Source organism: Oncorhynchus nerka, linkage group LG12 (genome assembly GCF_034236695.1).
Source record: "Oncorhynchus nerka isolate Pitt River linkage group LG12, Oner_Uvic_2.0, whole genome shotgun sequence".
Classification (NCBI taxonomy): Eukaryota; Metazoa; Chordata; class Actinopteri; order Salmoniformes; family Salmonidae; genus Oncorhynchus; species Oncorhynchus nerka.
In genome coordinates this window covers 42,340,127-42,355,813 of record NC_088407.1, presented here as the reverse complement: position 1 = coordinate 42,355,813, position 15,687 = coordinate 42,340,127, and positions in this window count along the sequence as shown.

The following is a 15,687-nucleotide window of genomic DNA, read 5'->3' as shown; positions in this document are numbered from 1 at the left end:
ACCACCGGGGCCACCAGGCAAGAGGCCGAAAGTATGGGAGTGTGATCTATGGACTTCTCCTCTGTGTTATACATCCGGGACAGTGTGTCTGCCTTAGCGTTCTGGGAAACGGGTCTGTAGGACAGGGTGAAAACAAAACGGGTAAAGAACATGGCCCACCTTGCCTGGCGAGGGTTCAGTCTCCTCGCCGCCCAGATATGCTCCAGATTACGGTGGTCAGTCCAGATGAGAAAAGGGTGTTTAGCCCCCTCAAGCCAATGTCTCCACGACTTCAGAGCCTTGACAACAGCCAACAGCTCCCAGTCCCCCACATCATAGTTTCGCTCGGTGTACCAGAGCGCTGAGAGAACACAGCTCCTATCCCAGCCTCGGACGTGTCCACCTCCACTATGAACGCTAAAGAGGGATCTGGGTGAGCCAGCATGTGAGCCGAGGTAAACAGAGCCCTCAGTTGACCAAAAGCGTTATTGCCTCAGCTGACCAATGCAGTCGCACCGGTCCCCCCTTCAGCAGTGAGGTAATGGGAGCCGCTACCTGACCAATGCCCCGGATAAACCTCCGGTAGAAGTTGGCAAAGCCTAGAAACCGCTGACTTCCTTGGTGGGAGTCGGCCAATTACGCATGGCTGAAATGCGGTCACTCTCCATCTCCACCCCTGAAGTGAAAATGCGGTACCCCAGGAAGGAGACGGACTGTTGGAAGAACAAACATTTCTCAGCCTTGACGTACAGGTCATGCTCCAACAGTCGACCAAGCACCCTGCGCACAAGAGACACATGCTCGGCGCATGTAGCGAATTATATCAGAATGTCATCGATATACACCACTACACCCTGCCCGTGCAGGTCCCGGAAAATCTTGTCTACAAAGGCCTGGAAGACTGATGGAGCATTCATCAACCCGTACGGCATGACGAGGTACTCATAGTGCCCTGAGGTGGTACTAAATTCCGTCTTCCACTCGTCCCCCTCCTGGATAAGCACCAGGTTGTAAGCGCTCCTAAGATCCAATTTTGTGAGGAAGCGCTCCCCGTGCATTGACTCTATAGTACTGGCTATGAGAGACAGCGGTTAGCTGTAGCTCACAATGATTTGGTTGATACCTCGATAGTCACTGCACGGGCGCAGACCTCCATCCTTCTTATTCACAAAAATAAAACTTAGAGGAGGCAGGTGAAGTGGAGGGTGTACACTTGCCCCAGGGATTCGGTGACATATGTTTCCATAGCCGCTGTCTTCTTACAGAAGGCCTGAGCCAAATCGGCATATTCAGAGGGGATGCGCACGGTGGAGACCTGGTCTGGACATTCCAAAAAACTGTCAAACTGTCGAAAACAGTCGAAAACTGCCCGAAAGCGGCGGCCATCACAGCTTCTCCTTCCTCCCATACGGTGTTGGCCCACTCCAGGTCTTTCCCTGAGAGACAGGAGACGAGGGCGGACACGCTTTCACGTCCTGAAGGAGCCGGGTGGACAGTCGCCAGGTAGAGTTCCAGCTGGAGTAGGAACCACTGGCATCCGGCAGCCGTCCCATCATACTCCCTCTGGAGCGCGAGCTGACTCCCACTGGGACCGGGTGAAGGATGGGTGAACAGTGGTGTATGTTGTAGTGGTGCCGGTGGAGGCGCTGGAAGAACTCCTTCTGTCTCTCATCGGTCCATCGTCTGCAGCACGCGATCCATGGCGGTCGCATGCTGCTGGACGCGCTCCTCGATCGCCAAATAGGGGCTGTCTGCTCCTGCTGACTCCAATTTTTTGGTGAGTGATTCTGTAGTGTTCTAGGTGTAGCTGGTGCAGAGGAGTCAGGCGCAGGACAGCAGATGAGTAACACAAGTAACTTTACTCAAATATTCCAATAACATGTCGAAATACAGAGCCCACAATAACAGACCGAACATACATAAAACAATCACGCACAAAAACTGTGGGGAAAACAGAGGGTTAAATAATTAACATGTAATTGGGGAATTGAAACCAGGTGTGTAAAACAAAGACGAAACAAATGGAAAATGAAAAGTGGATCGCCAATCCACTTTTCATTTTCCATTTGTTATGTTGTGGGGGTGCTTTGCTGCAGGAGGGACTGGTGCAATTCACAAAATAGATGGGTTCATCAGGTATGGTAATTATGTGGATATATCGAAGCAACATCTCAAGACATCAGTCTTCCAAATGGACAATGACCCCAAGCATACTTCCAAAGTTGTGGCAAAATGGCTTAATGACAACAAAGACAAGGTATTGGAGTGGCCATCACAAAGCACTCACAATCCCATATCAATTTTGTGGGCAGAACTGAAAAAGCGTGTGCAATTTATTGTGGGAAGCTTGTGGAAGGCTACCCAAAACGTTTGACCCAAGTTAAACAATGTAAAGGCAATGTTGCCAAATACTAATTGAGTGTATGTAAACTTCTGACCCACTGGGAATGTGAGGAAAGAAATAAAAGCTGAAATAAATCATTCTCTCTAATATTATTCTGACATTTCATATTCTTAAAATAAAGTGGTGATCCTAACAGACCTAAGACAGGGAATTGTTACTCTGATTAAATGTCAAAAATGGTGAAAAACTGAGTTTAAATGTATTTGGGTAAAGTGTATGTAAACTTCTGACTTAAATTCTGGAAATGAAATTCTGAGCATCACTCCAGTCAGACAAGACTCTGCGAACATTTGTTTCCATTAATTTGCTATGGGCTCGCGCTAGTGTTCCAGCTTAGCCAATGTCTTTTTGCCATTTTTCAGCCTTGGGTGAATTTTGACTTGTTCTATTGTCCAGTCTAGTCTTATCTCATGCTTGCATGGTGATTGAGTTAGCTAGTGTTACTGTACTATTTTTCAATGTTTTCTGACAGTGGCTTCAGGTAGGACTTGTGGAGTTGAGGAGGATGGATACAATTTCTGTTAACTAATGTTAGCTACCTAACGTTACCTTAACTTCAAGTTAATGGAGCCAAGTTAGTGTAGTTAGCTAGCTATGTTTCTAACATTTCTTTATTTCTGTCCTTAAATGCAGAAGTCAATCCTGTGTACAAGGTATGTCCCGAAACAGGTGAAGGCAGAACACAGACTTTACATCGGAACCTGCTACTTGAAGTCAATAACGTACCTGCAACTCACCTCCACAGCCAGTGAGGACAGAACCTGCTAAGGGAAAGAACAGAAAAACACTACTCAGAACAGTGACACTACGTATTCTGAAAAAGTAGAAGGTTCAGGTGCACATTACTGGTTGATGATACCTATGAGAAGAAAGGAGAAGTGAGAAGAAAGCACTTACCGTGAGAGACCTACCTTGATGCCAGTTCATGGAGAATTCAGTTGTACCCAACTATCCTTCTAAGCTGCGTGCCGGTGTGCAACTCCCCCGGGACTGCTTGTCAGAAGAAATATCAGCCCATGCAGAGAAGCATGAGATTGAACGTCACATAACTTTCTAGAGTTTTTCCCCTTAGTTAACACTATCAACATTTCCCTTTACTGTGGGAATGGTGGTCAAATCAACTCGATATTAGACCATTTCAATGCAACATACTGAACTATGAAAAACTATGCAAGATATTTTGTTGTAGGCAGAAAGCATTGGAGTAGGATTCTATTGCATTAGCAGGCACTACTTAGGCCCAACTCTACACAGACTGATGTGGCGTAACCAATCAGAGCTGCAGTAGGCCTATATGCAAATAGACCATTGCCACATGTGACTCACCACCTGGATTCGATCTTTTGTAGCAAAATTTTAAATGGTGTTTTTTACATTAGATAAAAGTGGAGATTCAGAGCTACGAAATGGTATGTCACTTTGAAAGTTGATCAACTTGTAAATTAGCTTTTGAGAAAATCGCCTTTGAATGTTTTGCTATCTAGTGAAGTGCTTTTCTTTGTCTACACCCATTCAGCATCGTTCACACCCTCTTAAGATTTAGCCCCAAAGCCCACACCTGGCGCTCTGATCGGTGATTTGTTTACCTCTGGATAACATGAAAACAGCCTAACAGCCTGACGTTTACTGACACCGACCATATTCAACGGGTGTTGTACACACGTCACGTAATGTTAGCTAGTTAAACTACATTGAACAATGCCAACAATGTCACAGTGCTGGGAGTTAACCAACCATGTTCAATATTAGCAAGCTAACATTAGGCTCTAACTAGAACAGTAAACGGCTCTGGGAAACTAATAATAACATCAGCTAGGGAGCCAACCAGCCAACGTTAGCTAGCTAGCTAACATTACACTTTAGCTTAAGATATATAGCTAGCTAGCTAGGAAAACAATGTACCTAGCTAGGTAAACAAAGTGTAAGATCACACACGTCACGTAATGTTAGCTAACGAGCCAGCGAGCTAACTTTAGCTAGTTAAACAACAATGAACAGTGCCAACAATGCCAGTGCTGGGAGCTAACCAACCATGTTCAATGTTATCAAGCTAACATTAGGCTCTAACTAGAACAGCAAACCACTCTGGGAAACAAATAATAATGTCAGTTAGGGAGCCAGCCAGCTAACGTTAGCTAGCCAGCTAACAGAGAGCTTCTGGTCAGCGGGGTGGTGGCACCGGGATCCTCATCTCTCCCAAGTGGTCATTCTCTCTTTCTCCCCTTACCCATATGTCTATCGCCTCCTTTGAATTCCATGCTGTCACAGTTACCAGCCCTTTCAAGCTTAACATCCTTATCATTTATCGCCCTCCAGGTTCCCTCGGAGAGTTCATCAATGAGCTTGATGCCTTGATAAGCTCCTTTCCTGAGGACGGCTCACCTCTCACAGTTCTGGGCGACTTTAACCTCCCCACGTCTACCTTTGACTCATTCCTCTCTGCCTCCTTCTTTCCACTCCTCTCCTCTTTTCACCTCACCCTCTCACCTTCCCCCCCTACTCACAAGGCAGGCAATACGCTCGACCTCATCTTTACTAGATGCTGTTCCTCCACTAACCTCATTGCAACTCCCCTCCAAGTCTCCGACCACTACCTTGTATCCTTTTCCCTCTCGCTCTCATCCAACACTTCCCACTGCCCCTACTCGGATGGTATCGCGCCGTCCCAACCTTCGCTCTCTCTCCCCCGCTACTCTCTCCTCTTCCATCCTATCATCTCTTCCCTCTGCTCAAACCTTCTCCAACCTATCTCCTGATTCTGCCTCCTCAACCCTCCTCTCTTCCCTTTCTGCATCCTTTGACTCTCTATGTCCCCTATCCTCCAGGCCGGCTCGGTCCTCCCCTCCCGCTCCGTGGCTCGACGACTCATTGCGAGCTCATAGAACAGGGCTCCGGGCAGCCGAGCGGAAATGGAGGAAAACTCGCCTCCCTGCGGACCTGGCATCCTTTCACTCCCTCCTCTCTACATTTTCCTCCTCTGTCTCTGCTGCTAAAGCCACTTTCTACCACTCTAAATTCCAAGCATCTGCCTCTAACCCTAGGAAGCTCTTTGCCACCTTCTCCTCCCTCTTGAATCCTCCTCCCCCTCCCCCCCCCTCCTCCCTCTCTGCAGATGACTTCGTCAACCATTTTGAAAAGAAGGTCGATGACATCCGATCCTCGTTTGCTAAGTCAAACGACACCGCTGGTTCTGCTCACACTTCCCTACCCTGTGCTCTGACCTCTTTCTCCCCTCTCTCTCCAGATGACATCTCGCGTCTTGTGACGGCCGGCCGCCCAACAACCTGCCCGCTTGACCCTATCCCCTCCTCTCTTCTCCAGACCATCTCCGGTGACCTTCTCCCTTACCTCACCTCGCTCATCAATTCATCCCTGACCGCTGGCTACGTCCCTCCCGTCTTCAAGAGAGCGAGAGTTGCACCCCTTCTGAAAAAACCTACACTCGATCCCTCCGATGTCAACAACTACAGACCAGTATCCCTTCTTTCTTTTCTCTCCAAAACTCTTGAACGTGCCGTCCTTGGCCAGCTCTCCCGCTATCTCTCTCAGAATGACCTTCTTGATCCAAATCAGTCAGGTTTCAAGACTAGTCATTCAACTGAGACTGCTCTTCTCTGTATCACGGAGGCGCTCCGCACTGCTAAAGCTAACTCTCTCTCCTCTGCTCTCATCCTTCTAGACCTATCGGCTGCCTTCGATACTGTGAACCATCAGATCCTCCTCTCCACCCTCTCCGAGTTGGGCATCTCCGGCGCGGCCCACGCTTGGATTGCGTCCTACCTGACAGGTCGCTCCTACCAGGTGGCGTGGCGAGAATCCGTCTCCTCACCACGTGCTCTCACCACTGGTGTCCCCCAGGGCTCTGTTCTAGGCCCTCTCCTATTCTCGCTATACACCAAGTCACTTGGCTCTGTCATAACCTCACATGGTCTCTCCTATCATTGCTATGCAGACGACACACATTTAATCTTCTCCTTTCCCCCTTCTGACGACCAGGTGGCGAATCGCATCTCTGCATGTCTGGCAGACATATCAGTGTGGATGACGGATCATCACCTCAAGCTGAACCTCGGCAAGACGGAGCTGCTCTTCCTCCCGGGAAGGACTGCCCGTTCCATGATCTCGCCATCACGGTTGACAACTCCATTGTGTCCTCCTCCCAGAGCGCTAAGAACCTTGGCGTGATCCTGGACAACACCCTGTCGTTCTCAAATAACATCAAGGCGGTGGCCCGTTCCTGTAGGTTCATGCTCTACAACATCCGCAGAGTACGACCCTGCCTCACACAGGAAGCGGCGCAGGTCCTAATCCAGGCACTTGTCATCTCCCGTCTGGATTACTGCAACTCGCTGTTGGCTGGGCTCCCTGCCTGTGCCATTAAACCCCTACAACTCATCCAGAACGCCGCAGCCCGTCTGGTGTTCAACCTTCCCAAGTTCTCTCACGTCACCCCGCTCCTCCGCTCTCTCCACTGGCTTCCAGTTGAAGCTCGCATCCGCTACAAGACCATGGTGCTTGCCTACGGAGCTGTGAGGGGAACGGCACCTCAGTACCTCCAGGCTCTGATCAGGCCCTACACCCAAACAAGGGCACTGCGTTCATCCACCTCTGGCCTGCTCGCCTCCCTACCACTGAGGAAGTACAGTTCCCGCTCAGCCCAGTCAAAACTGTTCGCTGCTCTGGCCCCCCAATGGTGGAACAAACTCCCTCACGACGCCAGGACGGCGGAGTCAATCACCACCTTCCGGAGACACCTGAAACCCCACCTCTTTAAGGAATACCTAGGATAGGATAAAGTAATCCTTCTCACCCCCCCCCCCCTTAAAAGACCTAGATGCACTATTGTAAAGTGGCTGTTCCACTGGATGTCATAAGGTGAAAGCACCAATTTGTAAGTCGCTCTGGATAAGAGCGTCTGCTAAATGACTTAAATGTAATGTAAATGTAAACAGTACATTTTAGCTTGAAATGAAACCACTTTCTTTCAAAATTAGAAAACGTGTAATATCTGAAAATGTAGCTAGCTGACGCTAGACTATCTTACCTGTATACATAATCATGGTTGCCCTTAGTTTGAAGATGTAATCCGGAGACTGGTGTTTTCTCCATCTCTTTAGCTATCATACTCTAATTCCACTGATTTCAAAACTTGACCCTCCAGAAAGTGTAGAGCAACAATTATGCAGCTCCACACACAATTCATTTTTTTAAAGACGCGTTCGGCAGGATTACCAACACAGACTGATGATTTCAGACCAATCGGAACTCCTCTCTTGGCATGTCCAGCCCACTCATTATCTCAGCCAATCATGGCTAGTGGGAAGGTTGCCACTTTTTTTGTGGCTTAACCAACAAGGCTCGTAATTTAACAATTTTATTCGTATTTACAGATGGCATACAAGTTTATTATTAAGGCACATGAAAATTGTGGTGTCAGAAAAATAACCTCTCACTCAATGTTAGCAAAATAAAAGAGATGATCGTGGACTTCAGGAAACAGCAAAGGGAGCACCCCCGTATCCACATCGACGGGACAGCAGTGGAGAAGGTGGAAAGTTTTAAGTTCCTCTGTGTACATATCACCGACAAACTGAAATGGTCCATGCGCACAGACAGTGTGGTGAAGAATGCGCAACAGCGGCTCTTCAACCTCAGGAGGCTGAAAAAATGTGTCTTGTCACCGGAAACCCCCACTAACTTTTACAGGTGCACAATTGAGAGAATCCTGTCTGGATGAATCAAATCTAAATGTATTTGTCACATGCGCCAAATACAGTTAAATGCTTACGTACCTACAAGCCCTCAACCAAAAATGCAGTTTTAAGAAAAAAAAAAAAAAAAGCAAGGGATAAGAATAACAAATGATTAAAGAGCAGCAGTAAATAATATATACAGTGGTTCCGGTACAGAGTCAATGTGCGGGGGCACCGGTGTCGAGGTAATTTAGGTAATATGTACATCTAGGTAGAGTTATTAAAGTGACTATGGAAAGACAACAACAGAGAATAGCTGTAGCATTCCAGAGGGTGGGGGGGGGGGGGCAGGGGGCAATGCAAATGGTCTGGATAGCCAATTGATTAGCTATTCAGGAGTCTTATGGCTTGGGGATAGAAGCTGTTTTAGCAGCCTGTTTTAGCAGAACATAGACTTGGCGCTCCGGTACCACTTGTCGTGCGGTAGCAGAGAGAACAGTCTATAATTAGGGTGGCTGGAGTCTTTGACCATTTTTAGGGCCTTCCTCTGACACCGTCTGGTACAGAGGTCCTGGATAGCAGGAAGCTTGGCCCCAGTGATGCACTACCGTCTGTAGTGCCTTGCGGTCGGAGGCCGAGCAAATGCCATACCAGGCAGTGATACAACCCGTCAGGATGCTCTCGATGGTGCAGCTGTAAAACCTTTTCAGGATCTGAGGACCCATGTCAAATCCTTTCAGTCTCCTGAGGGGGGATAGGTTTTGTCGTGCCCTGTTCACGACTGTCTTGGTGTGCTTGGACCATGTTAGTTTGTGGGTGATGTGGACGCAAAGGAACTTGAAGCTCTCAACCTGCTCCACTACAGCCCTGTCAACGAGAATGGGGGCTTGCTCAGTCCTCCTTTTCCTGTAGTCCACAATCATCTCATTTGTCTTGATCATGTTGAGGGAGAGGTTGTTGTCCTTGCACCACACGGCCAGGTCTCTGACCTCCTCCCTATAGGCTGTTTCATCGTTGTCGGTGTTCAGGCCTACCACTGTTGTGTCTTCAGCAAACAATGATGGTGTTGGAGTCATGCCTGGCCGTGCAGTCATGAGTGAACAGGGAGTACAGGAGGGGACTGAGCACGCACCCCTGAGGGGCCCCCGTGTTGAGGATCAGCGTGGTGGACATGTTGTTACCTACGCTTAGCACCTGGTAGAGTGTATAATCCACCAACTGCATTAATGTCGTCATTCAGCCTCAACTCTGGGTAAATGTAAGATATTACAGTTTTATTTTGTGAAGTGCACCAGTCCCTCCTGCAGCAAAGCACCCACACAACATGATGCTGCCACCCCCATGCCTTTTTCCTCCAAACATAACAATGGTCATTATGGCCAAACAGTTCTATTTTTGTTTCATCAGACCAGTGGTCATTTCTCCAAAAAGTATGATCTTTGTCCCCATGTGCAATTGCAAACCGTAGTCTGGCTTTTTTATGGCGGTTTTGGAGCAGTGGCTTCTTCCTTGCGGAGTGGCCTTTCAGTTTATGTCGATATAGGACTTGTTTTACTGTGGATATAGATACTTTTGTACCTATTGTTTTCTGAGGTCTTGCCTGATTTATTTTGATTTTCCCATGATGTCAAGCAAAGAGGCCCTGAGTTTGAAGGTAGGCCTTGAAATACATCCACAGGTACACCTCCAATTTTCTGGAATTTCCCAAGCTGTTTAAAGGCACAGTCATCTTAGTGTATGTAAACTTCTGACCCACTGGAATTGTGATACAGTGAATTATAAGTGAAATAATCTGTCTGTAAACAATTGTTGGAAAAATGACTTGTGTCATGCACAAAGTAGATGTTCTAACCAACTTGCCAAAACTATAGTTTGTTAACATGACATTTGTGGAGTGGTTGAAAAACGAGTTTTAATGACTCCAACCTAAGTGTATGTAAACTTCCGACTTCAAATGTATATGGATCTGTGCCATTCACTTTGAAATGGAATGTGTTTATAGCATGATCGGTCGTGAATAGATGAGCTTGTTTCGAGATCAACGCGAGAGCTGCATGTAGCCACGTGTGCACATTTGTTCATATCCTTTGCTAGTTAGTGAGTTATTGGCTCAGTTATTGATAATTTATAGTCTACAATGGGGGACTGATTGCGTCCTACAAGAGCAAAAAACATGTACATTTCGTGTAAAGAGCTTTTTCTTTGTCTTAAAGGGGGCAGTGTTGTATTTTAAAACAGGCTTGCCGAAGCTAAATCGCCAATAGGCAGAGGGTAGCATAATTTGTCTGATTCACTGTAATAATGCTATGGGAATAATAATGCATTTTATTTTGTAAAGTGGTTTCTTGCAACAAAAAAACACAACAACATTTTCAGTCACCTCATTGTCTGAAAGACAAGTGTATAAATAGGTTAATTTCAAGCCCAGCATGTTTTTAAAAAAAAGTCTCATGGAGTGTAGGCCTACACTGAACACCACACATTGGCTGCTACTGAAGGCTGTATGATAGAAAAGCTATTTCCATGTTAAAATGTTAAAATGTTATGGGATACATTTTTTGATGGTAGGCCAATCTGATAGGCCTACATTATGATCAAATAGCCGAAATAGCCTACTCTACCACTGTCTGAAACTGTAACTTAAAGCGGTTACAGCTTCAGTGTTCACAGTAAACACGCACCTTTCACATGAACAGTGTGAAGAACCAGTTACTGAAGAGAGATCTATAAATTTCCCAGTAAATGCCTCGCACACTGAACAAGTCAGACGATCCAGTAGGGACAGATGTTCACATACCATACACTAGGTCAGCCTTCACTACACATCTTACAGTCAACTCAATAGGGGCTTATAATGCACTTTATTTGCTAGTATGGGGAACAACTTGCCTCTTCCCACCTTCTTACCAATTCCCCACCCATGTGTACTAAAGGACCTAAAGTGTGGAAGAAAGTTAACGAGTTGTAAATATGTAGGAATGTCAGGAGCTATCTTGTTTTTGTCAAGGAGCATGTGACACACACAACATATGTTGGTCACAATTGGCTGTTTTGAGAACCTTTTTTACTAAGCTATTATCTTTTTGTGTTTTTTTTTTTCTTCTTCAGTTTTTCATGAACCTCCAATGGGAACAATGTTATCCAGTGTGTACCACTAGGGGGCGCTGCAGGAGCGTGAGGGTATAGAACACATAAAGTTCTTCTATAGCCAAAAAGAGGATAAAACTGCCAGACTGAAAAACAAACTTATCTCCTGTGTCTTCTTTCTCCCTGTGTAAAATGGTTAGTAATGTACACAAGTATGAAATATGACTTCAATTATTCAGATATCAAGTTCATCTGACTTTACTATGGTGTCTAATTTGAGTATAAATATATTTTTGACCGAGTTAAGCTATTAGCATTTCCTACATTGGAAACTAATGGTCTGTTATGCTAAGCTACTGGCTACTGGCTACTAGTATGTCTGGTGAATGTGAATGGTCAAATATGCTACGGTAAATTTGCCATTTGATTTAAATAACATAATAATAACATCCTATGAAGTTATATTTTCGATCTACAGTGTCTTCAGAAAGTATTCATATCCCTTGAACTATTCCACATTTTGTTGTTACAGTATCTACACACAATACCCCATAATGACAAAGTCAAAACATGTTTTTAGATTTTATTTCAAATTTATTGAAAATTAAATACAGAAATATCTCATTTACATAAATATTCACACCCCTGAGTGTTAGATTCACCTTTGGCAGTGATTCCAGCTGTGAGTCTCTAAGAGCTTTGCACACCTGGACTGTACAATATTTGAACAATATTCTTAAAAATATTCTTCAAGCTCTGTCAAATTGTTTGTTGATCATTGCTTGACAGCCATTTTCAAGTCTTGCCATAGATTTTCAAGCCAATGTAAGTCAAACCTGTAACTAGGCCACTCAGGAACATTCAATGTCGTCTTGGTAAGCAACTCCAGTGTATATTTGGCCTTGTTTAAGGTTATTGTGAAAGGTGAATTTGTCTCCCAGGGTCTGTTGGAAAGCAGACTGAACCAGGTTTTCCTCAAGGATTTTGCCTGTGCTTAGCTGTATTCCGTTTCTTTTTATCCTAAAAAATCTCCTTAGTCCTTGCCGATGAAAAGCATACCCATAACATGATGCAGCCAACACCATGCTTGAAAATATGAAGAGTTGTACTCAGTGATGTGTTGTGTTGGATTTGGCCCAAACATAACACTTGTATTCAGGACATGAATTAAATTTATTTACCACATTTTTTTTGTAGTTTTACTTTAGTGCTTTATTGCTTTATTTATTTTACTCTGTACAGGCTTCCTTCTTTCCATTCTGTCATATAGGTTAGTATTGTGGAGTAACTACAATGTTTTTGATCCATCCTCAGTTTTCTCCTATCACAGCCATTAAACTGTTTTAAAGTCACCATTCGCCTCATGGTGAAATCACTGAGTGGTTTCCTTCCTCTCCGGCAACTGAGTTAGGAAGGACGCCTGTATCTTTGTAGTGGCTGGGTGTATTGATACACCATCAAAAGTGTAATTAATAACTTCAACATGCTCAAAAGGATATTCAATGTCTGCTTTTTTTTACTCATCTACCAATAGGTGCCCTTCTTTACGAAAACCTCCCTGGTCTTTGCCGTAGAATCTTTGTCTGAAATTCACTGCTCGACTGAGGGACCTTACAGATAATTGTATGTGGAGTGTAAATAAATGAGGTAATTCATCATGTTAAACACTATTATTGCACACAGAATGAGTCCATGCAACTTACAGTATTGTTAATTGTTAAGAAAATGTTTACTCCTGAACTTTTTTAGGCTAGCCATAACAAAGGGATTGAATAGTCATTGACTCAAACATTTCAGCTTTTCATTTTTATTTAATTTGTAAAAATCTCAAAATTCCACTTTGTGTGTATGCCAATGACACAAAATCTCAATTAAATACATTTTAAATTCAGGCTGAAACAGAGCAAAATGTGGAAAAAGTCAATGGTTGTGATATAACTTGCTGACGGCACTGTATATATGTTGCACTGACTTCCTAAAGGTTACTCTGTGTTTGGGATTTAAAAGTTAATATTTGTAGAGAAAGTGTCAATTTCATTGCTATGGCATAGCACTGTTCAGAGTTAGCATTATGTTTTGGTCAGAGAACAGGCGTTGGGTTTTCATTGTTTGATTTATTTGTAATGAAACAGTTTATCTGTGTAGATCTTTTGACAATAACTTTATACGGTTATATGTAACAGAACAGCCTGAAAGGTAATTGCTAGTTTCTATGTATTGTATGTGAAAGGAATATTAATTGACAGATTTTATGTATTTTTGTGTTTTCTTTTATATTGTGAACATACTGGTCTATATGTTTGTACTTTTATGATATTAAAATTGAATTTGGTGTGAAACTTTAAAAAATTTAAACTGGAAAAAAGAGAACAATATGCATTACTGGATATTTTAAATATGAGTGACAACTGTTTGGAGTTTCTGACAGCCACTATGTGAGCTTATTACATTATATACACTATTTCCTATGATCGTCTACGTGGAAGAACCCCTTACCTTCTAATGACTTGTGTAGTTTGTGAGCATCAGAGCAAAACTTGTCTCAGCTTTTCATAGATAGCGTTTAATAGTTTGCAGACCAAAGCATTCTGACTCTAAAAACATTTTTGTAAAAAAGACCCTGGCCCCTTCTGGTTCCTTCTGGATCCACAAACACGGTTATAGCTCAGCCCCCGTTAATCACAGAGACTAACGGTTGGTAACGGATACAGAAGAAATAGACAAAACATTGTGTGTTTGTAGCTCAAACACACAATGTTTAAAAGGGGTTAGAAGTCCTAAATCGCGACATTGCGACGGTGGGACTCATTGGGTTCAATCAAACTACTCTTAGATGAGTAATATACTGTAAGATAGTGACGCATTGTGGTACAGACTTTCCAGTAATTCCTGGTGCATACAGTACCTTGACTCTGGGAGACGGTGAGATGTGTTTAAGGGGTTGCAATTTCCAGGGAAGTCATGATGCTGACACACACACCTTGCACACATGCATGCACAAACACACTGCTTGAACAGTGCCAAACTGCCAAATATCCCTTTTGTTACCCGAGGCAGGGAGCTGGGGCCAGGGAACACTCAAGTCCTCTGCTCAGCAAGAGGTTTATCACTAAAGCATCCATGACTGCCGCACACACAGTATCCAAAGATGGACAGATCAGTTGCTTATTGGTGTGTGTGTGTGCATGCACACCAGAGGTGCATACGCCTACACACAAACACCATCAAAAGCAAGATCAGTGGCTTATCTGTGTGTTTGTGTGTAGACATATGTACCAGTGGTGAATATTAAAATCAATAGAATAACTTTATTTACCCAATACCCATACTTCAGTGTGTTTGGGGTCACTTATAAATGTCCTTGTTTTCCATGAAAACATACATGAAATGAGTTGCAAAATGAATAGGAAATATTGTAAGGTGCGTGACTGGCTGCAGGGAAGTCAGTCGCAGGAGAGTAGAACTGGGTAATAACCGGAGCAGTTTAATATGCAAAACCAACAGCACCCAGAACAACAACATATGGGTACAAAATAACCCGTCGCAAACCAGTCAGAGTGCACAAACACTTTACAACAAACAATTTCACACACAGACATGGGTGGAACAGAGGGTTAAATATGTGACAAGTAATGAGGGAATGTAAACCAGGTGTGTGGGAAAACAAGACAAAACAAATGGAAAATGAAAGGTGGATCGGCGATTGCTAGAAGACTGGTGACGGCGGTCGCGCCGAACGCTGCACGAACAAGGAGAGGAACCGACTTCGGCGGAAGTCGTGACAAATATAGTCAAGACGTTGACGAGGTTAGAAATAATAATTGTGTCCTTCAAACTTTGCTTTCGTCAAAGAATCCTCCATTTGCAGCCTTGCAGACCTTTGGCATTCTAGTTGTCAGTTTGTTGAGGTAATCGGAAGAGATTTCACCCCATTCTTCCTGAAGCACCTCCCACAAGTTGGATTGGCTTGATGGGCACTTCTTTACGTACCATACGGTCAAGCTACTCCCACAACAGCTCAAAGGGTTGAGATCCGTTGACTGCTGGCCACACCATTATAGACAGAATACCAGCTGACTGCTTCTTCCCTAAATTGTTCTTGCATAGTTTGGAGCTGTGCTTTAGGTCATTGTCCTGTTGTAGGAGGAAATTGGTTCCAATTAAGCGCCGTCCACAAGGTATCGCATGACAAAATGGAGTGATAGCCTTCCTTCTTCAAGACCCCTTTTACCCTGTACAAATCTCCCACTTTACCACCACCAAAGCACCCCCAGACCATCACATTGCCTCCACCATCTTTGACAGATGGCGTCAAGCACTCCTTCAGCATCTTTTTTATTTTTTTCTGCATCTCGCGAATGTTATTTTTTGTGATCCAAACACCTCAAACTTAGATTCGTCCAGTCTTCCTCTGTCCAGTGTCTGTTTTCTTTTGCCCATCTTTAATTTTTACTGGCTATGGCTTTTTCTTTGCAACTCTGTCTTGAAGGGCAGCATCCCGGCGTCGCCTCTTCGCGGTTGATG